Source organism: Lissotriton vulgaris, chromosome 3_2, assembly GCF_964263255.1.
Source record: "Lissotriton vulgaris chromosome 3_2, aLisVul1.2, whole genome shotgun sequence".
Lineage (NCBI taxonomy): Eukaryota > Metazoa > Chordata > Amphibia > Caudata > Salamandridae > Lissotriton > Lissotriton vulgaris.
Genome location: NC_141690.1, coordinates 172,537,225 through 172,557,420, shown reverse-complemented (window position 1 = coordinate 172,557,420; position 20,196 = coordinate 172,537,225).

The following is a 20,196-nucleotide window of genomic DNA, read 5'->3' as shown; positions in this document are numbered from 1 at the left end:
GGGGCAGACGAAAGCCCGAAGGGGAGAGCCTTGAACTGATAAAGATGATTTTTTCCAGAGAAATTGTAGGTAAGGTTGATGTATTTCCGCCATCGGGATAGTGAAGTAGGCGTCCTTCAAATCTAGTTTTACTAACCAGTCTTCTTTTTGAAGAAGGTCTCTTAGGAAATGTATTCCTTCCATTTTGAAGTGCCTGTAAACGAGAAATTTGTTCAGGCCCTTTAAATTTATAACCGGTCTCCAACCCTTTCCTTTTTTCTCCACAAGGAACAAAGAGCTTACGAAGGTTAGAGAATCCAAAGGAACTTCTATTATCGCTCCTTTCTCGAGCATAGAGGATTTCTCTTCTTCTACTGTTTTCTCCTTCTCTACTGAGATGGGAATATCCCTCGGGAATGAGGTTTGAAACGGAGTTTGAACAAAATCTATCATAAAGCCTATTACTGTGGACAGTACCCACAGATCTTGAGTTATTTCCTCACATTTTTTTGAAAACAGTTTCAGTCTGCCTCCCACTTTTGGAGGGGTAGAAGGAGAAAGTAAATGAAGGGAACTTACTTGGAGGGTTTGATGAGAAAGATGATCGAGATCTTTCAACTCTTGCTCGATTTCCTCTTCCATGGTTGGAGGTGTTGTAGTAATTATTCTGGTATGAGCCTCTTCCGAAGGGGCGTGATCTCTGGTAGGGCCTTTGGTTATAGCGGCCAGAAGGAAGGCCCCTTCTTCCGGCCCTTCCAAAAACATTATTGCTGAATACTCTCTTCATATTCTTTTGGGCCTTATCAAGAGCAGTAAAAGTTGAGACGTACTTTCCTAAAGATCTTATAAGCTCTTCACCAAAGAGCAGGTCTTTTGGATTCGAGGAAGGTTCCTTCTCAGCCATATCAGTGAGTTTAGGGTCTAGTTTAAAAAGGATGAGCCTACGCCTTTCAGCGTTAATGCCAGTATTAGCATTACCTAGGAGAATGAGGGCTCTTTGACTGCAACCTCTTATTAGATCTGTATCAATCTGGGTACCTTTAAGGTAACATTCCTCAGCGGAGTCAAGAATTCTGCTCAATGGACCAAGTACGTCCAATAGACGATCTTGGCAACCCTTAAAGGCTTTTTCGAGACCTTTCCTAGGGTCGCGCCCAAGTCTAAAAAGGTACTTAATTAATTTGGGGTCCATATTAGGGGTGTAACAAGCTTTCTCATCGATTGAGGGTCTTGAACACTCAGCCCTTAGAATATTCCTTGTCCCTCTTTCAAGAGGGAATCAAATTCATTTTTTAATAAATTTAGAGACATGGTCCTGGGGAGACCATTGTGAGGAACGGGATGTTTTAGATTTAGGGGGGAGAACATCTCCTCCCCCAGGGGGTTTAGAATACTATCTTTGGAAGTAGAAGGGGTTTCATCCTCCTCTTCAAAAATTCCTACGTCCTCATCATCTAAATCCAGAACGTATTCGTCTGGGTCTATATCCTCGTCCTCATCTGAACCCTCATGGTAATCCTGAGCATTTTGAAGCAATGAGCCGCTAGGGGCATCCAAGGTATTTGGGCCGTAAGGGGCACCCAAATGAAGTGTGTCATAAAAGACATCTCTATTATTTGAGGTGCGAAGACCATCCAAAAAGTTGTGGTGCTAAGACCACCAATAATATCAGAGGTACTAGGACCTCCCGTGCTCACATGCATCTCGGTAGTAGTGTGGTTGCTTTTCCTGGTACGTTTAGCTCCAACTTTATCATAAATAAAAACAGCAGACACATCTTCTTGAGAAGGAAATGGTCTCTTATAAGGAGCAAACTGAGCAAAGGTCTCCCTAAAACAGGGTTTCATTTATTTCTGGATCATAATGCGAAAATCCTCCTTATTAAAATTAGGGAGTTAGCATTGTTTATATCTGAATCTGAGTCAGAAACATTTTCCATATTGCCCTTCTATTTTTTTTTTTTTTAGGGAAAAGAAATGGTAAAAAGCTATTTGCCCTATGTATTCTCTCACTTTAAAAATATGTTAATATAAGTGATAGTTTTCCCCTCAAGGGCAAATTATAAGGGGCTGAATATAATATGCCTAGGGTTAAGGGGCCCTTTTGCTATTTGCCAAAACCAGATTTTAAAATGAATTGTACATTAATTTGGTAATTCTTATAAATAATGTATATAGTGCCCGCTCGCTAAATTATATTGTATGCAGTGCTCGTTCGATAAATCCTCACAAACGCAGTCAAACAGCTGATGTTCAACTGTCAGAGAGAGAGGAAAGCTTCTAGTCGAGACGTGCATGAAGCGTGGCTCTTGCCAAGGAACTTTCCTCTAATGCGTGACATATCATTTCCTTGAGGACGGAGACGGCGGGCCAAATGGGGGAGAGGTTCAAGTAACTCGGAACAACGCTTGTCTTTTGAATGCTTGTTCAAAGATAGAAGGTGAGCGTGGGATCACTCGGTGGGAGCGCGAGAAGGGTAGTGCTTGTCCAAAGCACGCAAAAGCGTTACAAAACCGATAGATTAAGAGCGGAGTTTCAGGCTGAAACAGGGTGAGTAGACCAACGCTGGTTTAATCTACATAAACGCCAGTTCGTTGTGAGAACTGACAGTATGAGGAATACAGCGTTTGATATCTATACATTATTCAAACAAGGTTTTGGACAGAAAAAAAGGCAAACAACAGCGGGATGTACAATAAAATAAGGAAAGTAAAGTAAACTACCTGGGCTAAGGCATACTGAACGAAATCACTGAGCAAATGCACATTATTAAACAACAACCTGGTAAATAGAGGTTATCCAAACAGAGGGAGGGGATGATCTCCATAAATTGCAGATCATGAAGGGGGGTGGGGGGGTGGGAGGGGATAAAGCCACCCTTCACATAAACCCCAATATAAATCCAAGTTGTTACCAAAAACACAATATTAGAGAAAGTAGGTTTAGAGAAGATAATGAGCTACTTATCTGCTTGGAGCCGCATTTAAAAGAGGCTGATGATTGCTATGTGTAATGTCTTACTTTATCTCAGTGTTCTTATTGGAACCTTTATATTGTGATGCGACTGGCTTGGATCTGCAATTAAAAGTCATTGCATAATGTGAGCCTCCGTGTCTTTAATAAAATCTAGATTCTCTAGGCATGATAATAGGAGAATCGCAATTTTCCTCACCTTTTCAATAAAGAAGGTGGCGAGGTCCTCACACTGCTGAGTGGAGGAGATACACGAGGCAGGATTGCCACAGTTTTGCAGCTTTTGAACCAGTTTAAAAATGGTTCAAAAACATATCATAAAGCTATACGCGCGGCCCATGCATCCTTCTATGCCAAGGAAATTGACTCCAGCTCCAACCCTACGAAAACCATTTTTAAACTGGTTCAAAAGCTGCAAAACTGTGGCAATCCTGCCTCGTGTATCTCCTCCACTCAGCAGTGTGAGGACCTCGCCACCTTCTTTATTGAAAAGGTGAGGAAAATTTATAACACCTTCTCACAGAATCCTTCTGACCGTACTAGTTTCTCCAACTCCCCCTTTAAAGGCACCAGACTTACTTGTCTTCCTGCAATTTCACACGAGGATCTAGCTAAACTCTGTAGAAAGGTGAAATCCGGTGCCCCTTCAGATCCCATGAGACCGGCCCAATTTGTAGAGGCTCTGGACTTTTTTCTTCCATCCCTGGCCACACTCCTCAACCTCTCCTTCTCCTCGGCTACCGCTACTACATGTTGGAAACAGGCATGGGTCACCCACATTATCAAAAAGCCTACCCTGGACCCCACAAAGCCGGAGAACCATAGGCCCATTTCACTGCTCCCCTGGGTGTCCAAACTAGCAGAAGCCCATGCTATCAGACCACACGGCCCAAAATAACATCTTGGACCCTTCCCAACATGGGTTCAGGCCAGGGCACAGTACGGAGTCCACCCTGCTATCTACCACCGAACATCTCCGGAGGGTACTGGATGCCGGTCAAAGTGCTGCGCTGATACTGCTCGATCTCAGCGCAGCCTTTGACACGGTCTCCCATAGTATCCTGCTGAGCCGCCTGGAAAACATAGGGATCAGTGATCTGGCCCTCGAATGGTTCCGCTCGTTCCTGACAAGCAGATCCTTCCGTGTCTCAGCACCCCCGTTCACCTGTCGATCACACTCTATCGACCAAGGAATCCCGCAGGGTTCGGCCCTCAGTCCATCCCTTTTTAACCTGTATGTGCAGCCTCTCGCTGCAGTGGCCAGGGAATGGGACCTCACGCTGGTGTCGTACGCCGACGACACACAGCTGGTCATTACCCTCACTGAGGCGCCCTCAGCCTCTGCCACGAGATTCAGGGATGGACTGGCTGCAGTCGCCCATTGGATGACGGCTAACTGCCTACAATTGAACGCAGGGAAAACCGAGGTGTTGCTCCTGGGTAAGAACCCCAGCTGTTGGAGCGACCATTGGTGGCCCCCCTGCTGGGCCCCATCCCTCCTTCTAAATCTCTGGTAAAAAACCTGGGAGTTTGGTTGGACTCCTCGCTGAGCTACCAAACTCACACCAAAAGAGTAGCAGCTACGTGCAGCGGGCTGCTGAGAAGCCTTAATCCCATCCTGGGGTTCTTCGACCCCAAAACACGGCAGCTCATAGTCCAATCCACCATCCTTTCCCGGTTAGACTATGCTAGCGTCCTACTGTTAGGCGCTAACAAAGCTGAGACAACCAGGCTTCAACAAATTCAGAATTCTGCGGCCAGGGCAATAGTTGGCCTTCCTAGAAGATTCTCTGTTAGAGCCACCATACAAAGACTCCACTGGCTCCCAGTGGAAGCCTGTATCCAATTTAAGGCCCTTACCACCGCCTTCAAAATCCTCAAGACTGACGGCCCTGAACTCCTCTGTCCGCTTCTAACACCATACACCCCCCAGCGCAACCTCCGCTCCCTAGGTCAACATTTAGTAGTGGTCCCCCGCACGAAACTCTGCCGTGTCGGGGGTCGCTCTTTCAGACTTTTGGGAGCAAAACTCTGGAATTCCCTTCCCCTGAACATCCGCCGCCTTGACAACTTGTCCGCTTTTCGTAAGGCAATAAAAACTCACCTGTTCCCACTGGTGTAAGCCTTTGGCCTCCCCACCCCCTCCCAGCAGGTTATGATATGGTTTCTCAGCGCCGGGACGCCCCGTTGCTGGGGCAGCTGTCGCGCTTCAACAAACTTGTAACATAACATAAGATAACATCAAAAGGTTTTTGTTTTACCACTGAAGTGTGATGATCATGTTCCTGCACAATCATTCTAGTACCAAAAAGGATTTCATATGGAGTGATTCCACCCAGAGAACTTCTTGGCAGAATATTTAAACTGTGTTGGACACTTATTAGATGTTTGACCCACCCGTCACCTGAGCATAATACCCTAGCTGTTATAGATTGCTTAATGTCCCGTTTTTTTCTCTCCACTACAGAAATATCCTCAGAATAGAATGGACTAGAATACTGCAATGCAATGCCCAGATTGGCCATGGCCTCCTTGTAAGCTCGAGAGCTAAACGCAGGGCCCTGGTCAGAATGTAGCATGCTGACTGCGTATGTGCAGATAAATACTCGCAAATCTTTTATACCAGTTCGAGCGTCAGCCGAGCGCTGAGGCCACATCCAAATGAATCTTGAGCATGAATCCACTGCGACCATGATATATTTATAGTTACCATCCCTCTGTAAGGGACCACAGTGGTCCAGGTAAACGCATGCTAATGGTTTATCTGAAATGAAAAGGGGCCTCTGTGCCGGGCGTTTCACGGTTGAAACCTTCATTTTTTGGCAGATGTCACATTCCAAAACATAGTTTCTGGTCTGCTTCCCCATGCGTGGCCACCAGTATTTCTGTTTTAATAATGATACTGTGGAGGAAACACCTGCGTGTGCAGAGGCGAGCCCTTCATGTGCTGCTAAGATTAGTCCTAATATATGTTCCATGTTTGGAATTACCCTTTCCCCCACTCCAGGGATTCGAGCAAAAGGGAACATTATTCGCATCACTTATATACGAGCATTTGAGTGGAAATCCTTTTGGAAATGTTTTACCGCTTCCTTTGTTGGAGGCAGTGACAGCCTGCATTATTTCGCTGTCTATTTTCGTTTTTGAATGAGTGATTGCAGCTACAGAAGCTGTTTGCACAGCTGCCTTTGCGGCTTCATCAGCCAATGAATTCCCTGCAACATGAACGCCATCACGTTGATGACACAGTGTATGGATCATGTGAGTTTTTTGTAGTTTTTTTTGTAGCTGAACTACTTGTTCCCAAAGCAATTTATGCTTAATTGTGCCACCTTTTGATCTTTGAACCAGTTTTGAATCCAGCTCTGCTAGTATTCATTGTAAGATTGAACGCAGTAATAAGAATCGCACACTATGACTGTGGGAATTCGCGATCGGTATTTTCAAACGCCATCTTGAATGCCTGTAGTTCAGCTCGCTGAGCTGTACAATCTCCAAGAGATGTTGTTTTTGAGACCATAGGTCGGAATTTACCATTGCGCCAGCGACCTTTAACGATCGCACACACAGCACTATAAGCTTTTTTACCCCCAATTGCGGGCTGTGCTGGTCCGTCTGTATAAATTATACATTCATATTGTTCTAGAGGCAAAATCTCAGTGGGCAGAGGACATTCTTGTTCGTATTGTATAAATTCTTGGGTTTTCAAGTAGGGGTCAAAAACGTATTCAACGTCTGTTGCAGCAAGAGAGTTAACCCATTGTATCCATCTTGGATGTAAAGCCTTTGCATGTGGAATGCTATCTTTTGTCACTGCCTCTAAGGCAGGTAAAAGAGTAATGACCATTATGCGTTTTCCCAGTGCGAGGGCTCTCTCTTTCGCTACTGCAGTTTGAACCGCTGTCAGAATTTTTTCTGTAGAAGTGAATTTCATTTAAGCGTGTGTGTACAAGTTTGATTTATAAACTTTTTGTACTTTTTCTCCCTCATTAAAGGTTAAATACGTGAATCCACATCTTCCTGGGATGATTCGGATTACAAGGTTGCGTACGTTTACGCGTGTCTGTAAATGTGTTGTTGCTAACATGCCTGTTTGCACTGAACGCAAAATTTTTGTGTGTTTATGAGTCCAATTTGTTGTTTTGAAATCAGGTTTGGTTAATTCGTAGAGAGGTTTAACCCTTTCTGCGTAATTTAGAATGTAAGTTCTTCCAAAATTTAGGAAACCTAGAATAGACTGTAAGTTTTCCAGGATTTTCGAGGTTGGAGCAGCGCACACTTTTCTAAAAAGTTGGCTGCCAGGCTTTTGCCTTCACCTGATAATTTGTATCCCAGAAAAAGGACGTTGAGGTGGGCAATTCCTAATTTCTTAAAATTGAATTTATACCCTTCAGATGCGAATCTAAATATAATGGTATTCACTCTGTTCAAGTGCCTGTTCAAGTCATCGTCTGTTAGATAGATGTCATCAATATAAGATAATGCCTCATCATCATATGTTTGTAGTAACTCTGACTGAAAATAACCTGTTTTCTTGAATCTCTGGGGGAGACGACAGAAGTGGCGCTGTGTCCCCATAATTGAGAAAGCGGTCAAGTACCTACTGTGGGTGGAATGTTTTGACAGAAGAAACCGTTCGAAATATCTAATGTGGTTTTATATTTTTTACGCACAATGTTATTCATCAGTTCTGTACTGTGTGCATTCTGTACTGCAAAGGTTTTGCAGCAAGAGTTTAAATGTCAATATGTATTGTCTGGTTTGGAGACAGGAAACAAAGGATAGTTCATTGACGAGGTGCATGTTTCAATCACCCCTTGGTATTCAAGTTGATCTAATATCTCCCTGACCTGTTTTTTAGCTTCTTGCTTAACTGAATACTGCCTCTGAGCAGTTGGTTGAGTTTTTAACTGAGAGAAAGACACTCTGTTTATTTAGACCATAGTCTTTAAACAATGAGATTGGATAAAATATGCTGCACATCAATATCATAAAGACCTTACAGAATTTATAAAACCAGGCTATTATACTCTATGCCCCTTTCCATATGTTAAACACATTTTAAAAAAAAGACATCCTATGGGTAGTACATGGATAAAATTGTTAACATTTTTAAACGTGCTATACATAATAAAACTGGAAATTATTACATTTAACAGCGAGGCACTTTCCATACGTTTCTCATTACAGAACTAACTGTTATGTTATGGGCTTGCAGTCCCTTGTATATTTACTTTTACTAATTTCTGTCAATGAATACAAATAGGTTCCTCAATTTGCTTTCTTTTGCTGTTCCTGAGCTAAGCGGTTCACCCCTTTCAGATAGTACCCAAGTGCAATTGCTAGATCCAGATTTTCCATTCCTAACAGTAAGTTTGTTGCTTGTACACATTGTTTTATGCCATATTTTATAAATAAAGGTCGTAAATACCGTTTTCTTACTTCTAGACATGTCAAGCAGTCAAGTAGTATGTGCGACATTTCACACTTGACCCCCAAGCCACATTTACATGTACCATCTGGATATAACATTTCTGCCTTAACTCTCCCCTCCATTAACCAAGGAATGGTACCAATTCAGATTTTCAGTATCTCCCACCTAAATCCGTAGTTTGACAGGGTTTCTAAGTACAGATACCCAGTCTCATTTTCCCAAAATTCTATCATATTTAGGACTGATTTTTTATTTCTTAGGTATCCTATATCCTGCCTTTTGGAGTACTCCCTTCCTTATGCTCTAAGTGCACTCTTCGTGAACTCTACATCTAGAGAATTTTGGTTTACTCCTACTTTTAGATTCCCAATTATTTCCTTTATTTTCCTTTTTGCCTCTAATGCCCACCTTAGGTTACTCTGGCGGATTTTCTCGCTACACCAATGTGGGACCTTTTCCCCTTCCCCCCGGGATTGGCGTCTCCAGAATCTTACCATCGCCATTTTAGCCTGAGTATTCCATCCAATCATATCTGTTTCCAGTCTGTATCATTGATGACTTTGCCAGTGACAGTAACATTTTTAGGGCCTTGCCTTCCTCCGGTCCCATCCTCTCTTACGCTTGGAAGGAGCACCTCTGCACCATACAGTACTTGGGGCGGTATCATGGCTTCGTATGCTTTTAGCATCGGTTTATGTGACATATCCCCATAGTTTTTATTGAATTTTTTCAGGCCACAAAAATGCGGAAGATGTTTTTGTGCTTTGGTGTTCCAAGTGTATGTCCCATTTTAAAGAGGATTCAAACCAAAGACCAAGGTATTTATATTCTTTTACCGTTTCTAATTTTATTTTATCTAGGTACCAGCTAAAACTCTTGGTCCCTTTTCCAAAGCGCATGATCTATGTTTTTTCCATATTTACTAAAAGCATTTTATCTTTACAATAATCAAGGAATGCGTTTAGTTTTCTTTGAAGCCCGAGCTCTGTCAGGTCAGTGATCACAAGGTCATCTGCATACAGCAGACATGAGACCTTTCTATTATTCATTCTCGGGCTAGCGCTTCTTTCCACCTCTAGGGCTGCTGGCAGATCCGCTAAAATATTGAAAAGAGGAGCGGAGCTAAGACGCAGCCCTGTCTCAGCCCATTCCCTATTTCAATTTTCTTTGTCAGTGCCCCTTGTGTATCTTTAATGACTTGGGCCCAATTTCCTCTATGCAATTCTTTCAGGATTTCAAGTAAGCATGCCAGTATTTCATATTTGATCAGGCACTCCCATAGTTTCCCCCGATCCACCGAATCAAAGGCAGCCCGGAAGTTGACAAAACAACAAAACAGGTTCCCCTTTTGTTCTATCGACTTCCGGGCAAGGGCCCACAGAGCGTAGCAGTGATCCGCGGTAGAGTGCCCTTCTTGGAAACCCCCCCTGTTCTACTGGGATAATTGAGTTCTCTTCTACCCAGTCCTTTAGTTTGCCCAGCACTATTTTTGTGAATATCTTCTCCCCAATATCCAATAGAATAATTAATCTATAATTTTTCGGGTTGTTCATCTCCCCTTTCTTATGGATGGGCCTTATTATAGCTCCCTTCCAGTTATCGGGGAGTTTACCAGTGTCTAGAATGACTTCAAACTTATTTGCATAAAATTCCGCCCACCAATATACATGGGTTTTAATTATCTGAGCCGGGAGGTTATCTGGGCCTGCCGCTCTTGTGAGGTTCAAACCCTTTATCGTCTTTTTAACCTCTTGGACAGAAAAAACGGGTTTTATATCTGCTACCAGACCGCTCCAGTCTGTGTATAGTTTTTCTTCCCGGTCTTTCCCTGGGCTATACAAATCTTGTAGATACTCCTCCCATGCTGCCTCTTCTACTATGCAATTCATTTTCCCTGGTTGGCGATCTGCTGCTGCTGAGTGGACTAACTGCCATAAATGGCGCAAGGTCTTGGTTTCAATTGCCTCAAGTAATTTTAGCCAGCATCCCTCTTTAAATTTTTTAACTGGATTTTATGGTGAGGAGAATCCTCATCCCATCCTACATGATTTTTATATAATGCTGGAGCCTGGGCTACAGCCCATTTCCTGGCATAGGTGAATTGGAATATGATTTGAGAAGGCTGGTATAATGATGTCTTCAAATCCGTGGGTCTAGGAAAAATGTGTTACACAGTTGAGACCAAGAAATTGCACCAAACAGGAGCTAGAACCCAATGAAAAGAGTGTCATTCAAAGAAGTGGATTCCCATCAGTCAACAAAGTGATGTTTCTCATCATGTGGGAAAACTCTTCTGCGCCTCCTTGTTTTTAAATAAGAGGAGCTCACAGATGTAAGAAATAAATCTGTGAATAAGGTGTGGTGTTAAGCCGAAACTGTGCAGTGTAGTGATAAGTGATTAAAATTGATTGCCAAAAGGAAAAATATGTTTATTAGGTATCCTTTGGTGTCAAAAGAAAAAAAAGTGCATGAGCGCCCTCAATAAATATATGGGCGCACTAGTAATGTGGTCGACATGTTTCAGCCAACTAAAATAAGGCTTTCTTCAGGACCATTCTCAAACTACTGCACAATATATTGTGAAAAAGTGAAACTAGAAATAACACAATTGTATTAAAATGATACAGCCATATACCTGTACACAGCAATGTTGTAGCGACAAGGCATAGGTGTCATACTCCTGTAAAAAATATGAAGAAAGTTTAGAGATGCAAAAAAGACATACGTCCCAACAGTGGAAGTACATCCATGTCACATTCTAATAAAATATGTGCCCATGCAAAGCCCTACCAGGTGATCGACCTTATATCAAAAAAACCTCCTTACCCATTGCAAATCAAGAGGGTACTCACGGCTCCTGGCAACCGCTCAGGGCGTGAGGCAACGCTCTGTAAAAAAAGGGGAGAAGGGAAGTGATTGTACTATCCCAACTCTATAAAAATCCGGTATTCAACATGGTAGGAAAACCACACTGTAAAATATCAGATGAAAAGATTAGAATTGAATGCGTGGATTGCATAAAACTTAATGCATGGCATAGCAAGAAAAGGATTTAACAAAATGTTTGACAAAAAGCTGTCCAGAAAATAGAGAATAGCAGTTGGAAAAACATCTAAACCAACTTGGTGGTTCTGCAGAATTTGAGCGGAAGAAATGCAAGCAAAAAAAAGCAGAGACACAGGCAAAAGCCACGTACTGAGTGACTCGTGATGGTCTAAGCTAACAAAGTGAGTTCGTCTATAACCGAGTACGTCAAAGTTACTGTTGGAGTGAAATGACAAAGTGATTTGCTCTCACCTACTCCGTCGCTACCCCGGACCTGAACCTGAGAGTCACCGGCGGTGACGTCCTGTCCGTCCGGGGTAGCGGTTTAAGTATCAACACACAGCTGATCCAATTGTTTACAGCTGTAGTGATACTATGTGGGAGGAACACGTGGGTTTATCCACCAATCAGATCGGCGATGTGAAAAACTACCGAAGTGCCACAAAACTGAAGGAAATGTAGTTTTACATCAAGTATCGCTCTGACATTCGCTAGGATGCTGCTAAAGGCAAATATAAGCTCATGTTCTTAAAGCTATATTAATAGTTGCTGACCTGCTTCAAAAGGACAAATTAAACATAGGAAATATCCACCAGTGAACCCGTGTTGACGAATAGAAGCCAGAGGGAGAATTGTTTGATTTAAGCGAAAAGCGAGTATCCTTGAATAGATTTTACTGTCTGTATTAATTAATGCTATCGGTCGATATGAAGCTGGGTTTAATTCGTCCTTACCTTTCTTTCTGAAAAGTACGATGGTAGAGTGTCGCCAAGAATCAGGAATTGATCCACTCTGAGCGAGACGAAAAACTTCTAGCATTTGCTGCCTGAATAGGTGTGAGAAAGTTTTATAAAATTCCAGATGAATGAGATCCGGCCCTGCAGCTTTACCATTAGAAATCAACCAATAGCATTAGTTAATTAATCTTGGAAATGCAGCAGAAGGAATGATGCAGTCTAACAACAATACACTATCAACTGTAAGATCATCTCCCTTAACGTCAAAGGCCTTAACCACCCCATTAAAAGGAGGAAAGTACTTGATTACTTAGCCAAGACCAAAGGCGACATCATCCTGTTGCAGGAAACCAATCTATCCACAACCGAAGCAGGTAAGCTTAGGGCCAGATGGATAGGGCAAGTAGCCTGCTCTCCAGCCGTGGGCAAAAAGGGAGGGGTCATTACCCTGATCAATAGCAAATCAAACTTATCCATTGAGAAGGTGCAGAAGGACAACTAGGGCAGACTATTAATCACACACCTGAAAAGAGGAGAGGACACCATCCTAGTGACAAACATCTATGCACCAAACATCGACGACACATTATTCTGGGAGGGAATAGCTAAGAAACTAGAAAGAGCTAGCACAGACAATATGGTAGTTGTGGGGGGCGACTTCAACATGGCGCTGGACCAAAATCTAGACAGGCAATCAAAAACACTAGCTCGCACCCCAACGTTCCACAAGGTGCTAACGCACTTATGCAACAGATTTAATCTAGTGGACCCATGGCGACTATACCTTCTACTCAAAACCACATGACTCATACAGTAGAATAGACTACATTCTCATCTCAGGAACGCACACACACCTAATATAAAATACACAGATCGAACTAGAACATTATCAGATCATGCATGCATTAGCCTAAACCTCACAGGGAGACACAATGACCACACAGCACGCAGATGACGTCTCAACACCACTACCATCGCTAGAGAAGAAGATAGGAGCAGAGTCCAGAAAGCCATCGATGACTATATCAAAGATAACGATACACCAGACGTAGACCCAAAAGCCCTGTGGGAAGCACTCAAACCAAACATAAGGGGGGTGCTAATGGAAATCAAAGCCAGAAGAGATACAGCAGCCAAGCACAGCTAGCAAAGCTGGAAAACAAAATAAAGCTATTAAAAGCTATTAAAAACAAGACACATAGGGGACACCACAAACCAACACATACTAACAGAACTCACTAAGACTAAATACGAGTTCAACAGATTACTCAGCGAGCGGGCCGGACTATGGATAAAAAAATATAAACAAATCAACCTGTGCGAAGCTAACAAGGCAGGAAAAACATTAGCCTCCTACCTCAAGTATAAACAAAGGCAACACTACATAACTGCAATCACAGACACTGCCAGCGAAACACACACCCGGCATAGAGAAATTCTAAAAACATTAATGGAATTCTATAAAGAGCTCTACAACAGAGACGACAACCTAGATTCTGGGGGGAGCAAGATCTACCTTGAGAAATTAAACTTCCACAAGATATCAAAAGATGAGGCGATAGCGCTAGGTCAGATCATCAATATTTACAACAAGGGGTGGTGAGGGACAGAGTCTCTGAATTAAGCAGAAAGCTCTCACCCAGTCAAGAGATCAGGGCTAGATCCAACACCGTTTTTTAGCTCACTGCACCATCCCAGTTTCAGAACCTGGCTGTATGCAAATTAGTCTGTTCCTGTCCCAGTGCATGATGGGAACAGGACAAACCAAACTACAAAAGCCAATTCTTACACTGGGAAGGAAACAAGCTCCCGGGGACCGGTTTCTGGCATTACAGCCGTCTTCGGCCCGGTTTGCTTGAATCCTGATGGTGCAATGAGCAAGGGTCTCACATCTGAGAATACCCTTCCACGCTTAGGGTGGACAAAAATATTTACAACAAGGGGTGGTGAGGGACAGAGTCTCTGAATTAAGCAGAAAGCTCTCACCCAGTCAAGAGATCAGGGCTAGATCCAACACCGTTTTTTAGCTCACTGCACCATCCCAGTTTCAGAACCTGGCTGTATGCAAATTAGTCTGTTCCTGTCCCAGTGCATGATGGGAACAGGACAAACCAAACTACAAAAGCCAATTCTTACACTGGGAAGGAAACAAGCTCCCGGGGACCGGTTTCTGGCATTACAGCCGTCTTCGGCCCGGTTTGCTTGAATCCTGATGGTGCAATGAGCAAGGGTCTCACATCTGAGAATACCCTTCCACGCTTAGGGTGGACAAAAATATTTACAACAAGGGGTGGTGAGGGACAGAGTCTCTGAGTTAAGCAGAAAGCTCTCACCCAGTCAAGAGATCAGGGCTAGATCCAACACCGTTTTTTAGCTCACTGCACCATCCCAGTTTCAGAACCTGGCTGTATGCAAATTAGTCTGTTCCTGTCCCAGTGCATGATGGGAACAGGACAAACCAAACTACAAAAGCCCATTCTTACACTGGGAAGGAAACAAGCTCCCGGGGACCGGTTTCTGGCATTACAGCCGTCTTCGGCCCGGTTTGCTTGAATCCTGATGGTGCAATGAGCAAGGGTCTCACATCTGAGAATACCCTTCCACGCTTAGGGTGGACAAAAATATTTACAACAAGGGGTGGTGAGGGACAGAGTCTCTGAATTAAGCAGAAAGCTCTCACCCAGTCAAGAGATCAGGGCTAGATCCAACACCCCAAGGAAGGTAAAGACCCACAATGGCTGAAAAACTACCGCCCAATCTCACTCATAACCCTAGACTGAAAATATATACGCGAAAATCCTAGCAATGAGACTCAATAGACTGCTCCCACAACTAATAGGGAACACACAAGTAGGATACATGAAAACCCGTATGTCAAGCGACAACACCAGACTGCTATCTGCATCGAACACTGCTCGAACTCAGACAACACAGCAGTAGCAATCACGCTGGATGCGGAGAAGGCATTCGACAGAGTCTCATGGCACTTTCTAGAGGAGTGTATGCAGGCATATAACCTAGGAGAAGAGTGCATAAGGAAAGTCATGGCCCTATGTAGAAGCTACAAAGCACAGATTGCCATTAACGGTACTACCTCGCCCACTTTCAATCTCCAAAGAGGGACCAGGCAAGGCTGCCCCCTATCCCCACTGCTGTTCCTACTAGCACTAGACCCACTGATAAAGGCCATCCTAGCAAACAAGAACTTAGCAGGCATAACCATCAACAACACCACAGCTAAGCTAGCAGCATACGCGGACGACATACTAATCACGACAGAAGACCCGTCCAAATCCTTATCGGCCCTCATGAACACAATTGAAGACTACACATCCAACTGTGGCTACAAATTGAACAGAGAAAAATCTGAATGTATGCCACTGAACATACACACAACAAAAGAAGTACTGGGTGACTCAGCGCTAGCCTGGCAAATGAAATCTGTCAAATATCTAGGAATGAACGTTGGGAGAAACCTAAGAATAACGCTCGAACAAAACGAGAAAAATACCCTGGACAAAATAAGAGGGCTACTGGATAACTGGTCACCCAAGTTTATCACATGGTGGGGCAGAATTGACACAGTTAAAATGATGATCACCCTGTTAGCAACTACCTTGTTAGCATGCTCCCACTACCGCTAACAGATGACTTTCATAGGAAAATAGACCAAATAATCAGCAAATTCATATGGAGGGACAAAAAACCAAGAATAGGCCTCCAGAAACTGAGATTGAGGAAGGAATTATGCGGCCTCAACCTTGCAAACATGAGAACATTGCAATACGCTTTTATGGCCAAAAAGGGAATACACTGGATACTACAAAACCAACATTACACCCCAACCTGGCTACTACTAGAAAGAGCCATTCTTAACAACAATAACCCATTAACCCTCCTCACAACAAACAAACAGACACTAAATGGAAACCCGGTATTCAAGCTGACAAAACAAGCACTTCTCAAAGTAGACCAAAAGTTAGAGACAAGCATAAAAAACTCAATGTGGGTAGCTCTCTGGACAAACCCCAAAATCAAATATAGAGGCAGGCCCTTAGATATAAAAACATGGAAACATTTAGGCCTCTCTTACCCGGCCCAGCTAGAAGAGAAGGGTTTGCCCCTCACGTTCAACAACCTGAAGTAAAAGCACGCACTCCCAGGCATAGAATTATACAACTTTTTGGCTATCAAATCAGCCATCACAAAAGCCGGACTAAGCAAGCTGACTCCCTCAATCTTCCAATATATGGAAAACATAAACAAGACAGGCCACCAAGTTTCCCATATTTACAAACTCATGAGCCCAGCCTCCACAAAGCTCAACGCCAAAAGCACAATCTACTGGGAAACACACATAGGCTTGAAGCTCCCAGAAAAAGACGCAAACACCATATGGAGGTCCCCAACCAGTAACATGATCTCCCCGGTATTAGCCCAAACAAAATTCTGGCCACTACATCAGGCCTATTGGACACCAGCACGACAAGCAAAACTAGGTCTCACAGAAAGCGACCGCGGCTGGAACTGCGAGGAAGAAAAAGGTGACCTAGCCCATCTCATCTTCTATTGCAGCAAGGTCAACAAATTCTGGGGAAAGGTATTCGACCTCACTAACAAAGTCCTAGGCTGCACCCTGAGACAGGAATTCAGCACCATAGTAACAGCTCACACAAACACAGATGTTACCTCACAACACAACAGAAACTAGCTTGGCTTCCTCCTGACTAGTGCTACAAAAACAGTGCTGTCCAAGTGGAAAAACACTACCGAAGCCACTTTCAAGGGGTGGCTAAACTGGGTGACATACCTAAGAGGGGACGACAACACCGCACGCAGAAACACACCGTGGAGGAAGCCCAGCAGAGAAATGTGGTCAACCTTAGACAAATTCCTAGACCCACACAAACTGCCTTGAACAGCTAAAGGCAGGCCTCAGAAGAACACCATTCGCAGTGCACGGCGGTCGATCCACAACAAGCAGCTAGACGCTTTTATGTTATATGTTATATGTGATGTTATGTGTTATATGGTCACGCTACATGTGGAACTAAACACAAGGCCAGAAACCACGCAATCCACAACAACTAGGCCACAATCTTCGCAAACCTAATGGGACACCATAAAGCCACCCAACAACCTATCTAAAATCTCTCTGTAATCCGAGTATGCAAATGTATAAGCGAAGTGTATTAACTGTTACATTTATGTAAATACTGTGTCAAGGAAAACAATAAAAATATATTACAAAAAAAAAGAAAGTTTGAAGAGCAAGTTTCAAGGAAACAAAGACAAGGTGCACAATATTTTGGAACACTGTATCCTTCAACGTTTGCTCGTTCTTCACGCCACCCGTGCCCCGGTGCCACTGCACCTGCTGCACTAATAACTGTGACTCTGTGCTTCCCACTGGGAGCAGGCTTTAGTAGGCTTCTCATACCCAAGAGTCCTGGTGCCACTGCACCTGCTGCACTAATGTATTTTTATTTAAATGCCCCCAGCTAAAAGCAAGCTTTGTATAACACCCAAAGATGTATTTAGATACTGCAGTTTGTTATACATTTTGTAGTAGTACAAAATGTACAACAAAATGCTGTTCACAAACCTATGTGCAGAGTTTCTGCCTCCGCCTCTCCTATCTTGTTTGTGCAGAGATCTCTACCCGAATGCAGAGTCTCTTCACATGTAAGAATATGTTTTAGTACTTAATGTAGGGGCAAGGGGAGTGGTTGGAAATGGGGAATACTTATTACTAATATGAAGTGTAATACAGAAGAGTAAGAAGAGGTTTGGTGAGGGACATGTACCCGCCCTCAAAACAGCATGCCCCTTCACAAACTGCACTTCTAAAGTTACTACAGCCAAAAAAGGACACAAAACTGTAGTTATTTAAGTCCAGTAGCACACATTACCAATTACTGGTACTGCAACACTTTACCATATAAATCAATAGAGTTAGGGACTTAAAACCACATAGGAAATATTGTTATTTTAAATGATCAAATATAAATTCATAGATACACAAACATAGTACATACTTCAGTTAAGTGTACAATCAGTATTTTAATATAATTTTCCAGTGTAAACGTAATGTAACAATACACTTCGTTAAATATAATTAAATTACTTATTATTATTGTTTTACTTTAGTTGGCAATTTATTTTTAAATTTAAACTCAAGAAAAAATACTTTAATGCAATTTAATGCAAAGATTTAGTTCCAAATGTAGTCAGTCATTGGTTCTGTAGCATTTCATTTCTTCAGTTCTATTTTAAATAGTATGCAGCAATAGAAAGTCACCCAGGGACCTTAGCTGAACAATCTTGCAGGAGATGAGATACATGGCACAAGAGGTCTATTTCTAATGTTGAGGTCCATACCAGGCAACACACAATAATAAAGAAAGGACCCTTACATTCTAAATGTCTCTTATGTAGAGATTCCTACAGATAAAGTTAAAATAAGCACAGAAGAGGAATGAAACTGAAAGCAGCTCTTCTAGTTATAGACAGTCGCTGTAAGGGAGGCTTTAGAAGTTGGTTGCTAGCTGCCAGCTGGGGCTGGCTAATGGTCTGGTCAAAAATGAAACAAATTGGAACAGTTCAGTGCTCAAGTGATCTCAGGCCGACATAGCTGCGTTTTAAATAGCTTTGTTTTTTTGCAAAAAACAAATGCTTGTAGTGCACATCCTACTCGTCCTGCCTTTGCACCCCTGGAGTGTAGGAGTGGAAGGGTTAGTAAGGAGCAAACCACTCCACAATGATGTCAATTCTCCCTATAGGAAGCATCCTGCCATCATGTAGCCTTTATGACACAATTGTTTCTTTAACTTTGCTCTAGACTATATCAGCATAAATCCAAGTTGTTTCTCTATAATACATTAGGAGGTCTGGCCAGGGTGTTGGGTGTGCTAGGCGTCTGCTTATGGGGTGTTGCGTAATGCTCAGAGTGCTAGGACAAGTTCAGGTTACGTATTACGCTGAGGATACTGATCTTAGAGGAATATTGCTCCAGCACCTAAAACAGTTTTCCTCTGGTTCCTTTATTTACAAAAGCATACATTGTGATGAAAGTTTCAACAGTGTCCAATTATTTGAAGATTGCATTGCCATGACAGGCTCCATTTTTTTAAAAACATATTTTTATTGGCATTTTTTCTAAATCATCACTCATAATACAAAAAGAAAAGAGGAAAGACATTACATTAATGATGTTCGGCCTGTACAGTAAATGATTTCAGACTATTATCTTCAGGCACTACTAGCGATTATCATTTCATGCAACAAGCTCCCTACTTGTTCATTAACCTTCTCTGGACCTAATAGACTATTAGCAACAGTCTAATACATTTCTTGCATCTACAAATAGTGAACACATTATTTAGTACTTGATCCACTGTTGTGTTTTCACTACATCGTTTAGGTGGGTAGCTTTCCAACATCGGTCCTGCGTATACGCATACCATTTACATGCTACTCTAGTTACTTAATACAAACCATACAATTGAAAAAGGAAAGAAAGGGAAGGAAAAACCGGTGCAGAGCAGTGGTGTAAACAGTCTTTAACAGTATACCCCAAAGGGAGTCACAGTGTGGCTAGCCCACAGGTGGGTCCAGGAGGAGGCCCCCAACTGCGGCCATTCCTCATTCTCCTGGCGAACAGGTCCCTTATGAACAACTGCCCATGCATGTATCCTACTCGGATCTGTGCCCTGGGCTCCCTGGAGACTGCAGGGGAATATTTTGTTCAGCACTTCCGGGTTGGGACCCTTGTCCTAGCCTTCCCTCCTCACTACTCACACTACGGCTTCTCCATGCTGCCAGCGCCTCCCTCCACTGTTTAGCCATTGGGTGCTTTCTTGTTTTCAAAGTTTCAAACTTAGGCCCCCTCGAAGACTTCCATTCCATCGCTATTCTGTGCTTAGATTGACCCAATGCGAGATCTATCAGCCTGTTCCCAATTTTGCGCTTTGACTGCCTAGGGAAAAGGCCCAATAAACATGTCTGTACCGTGGGGGTCATACCCTAC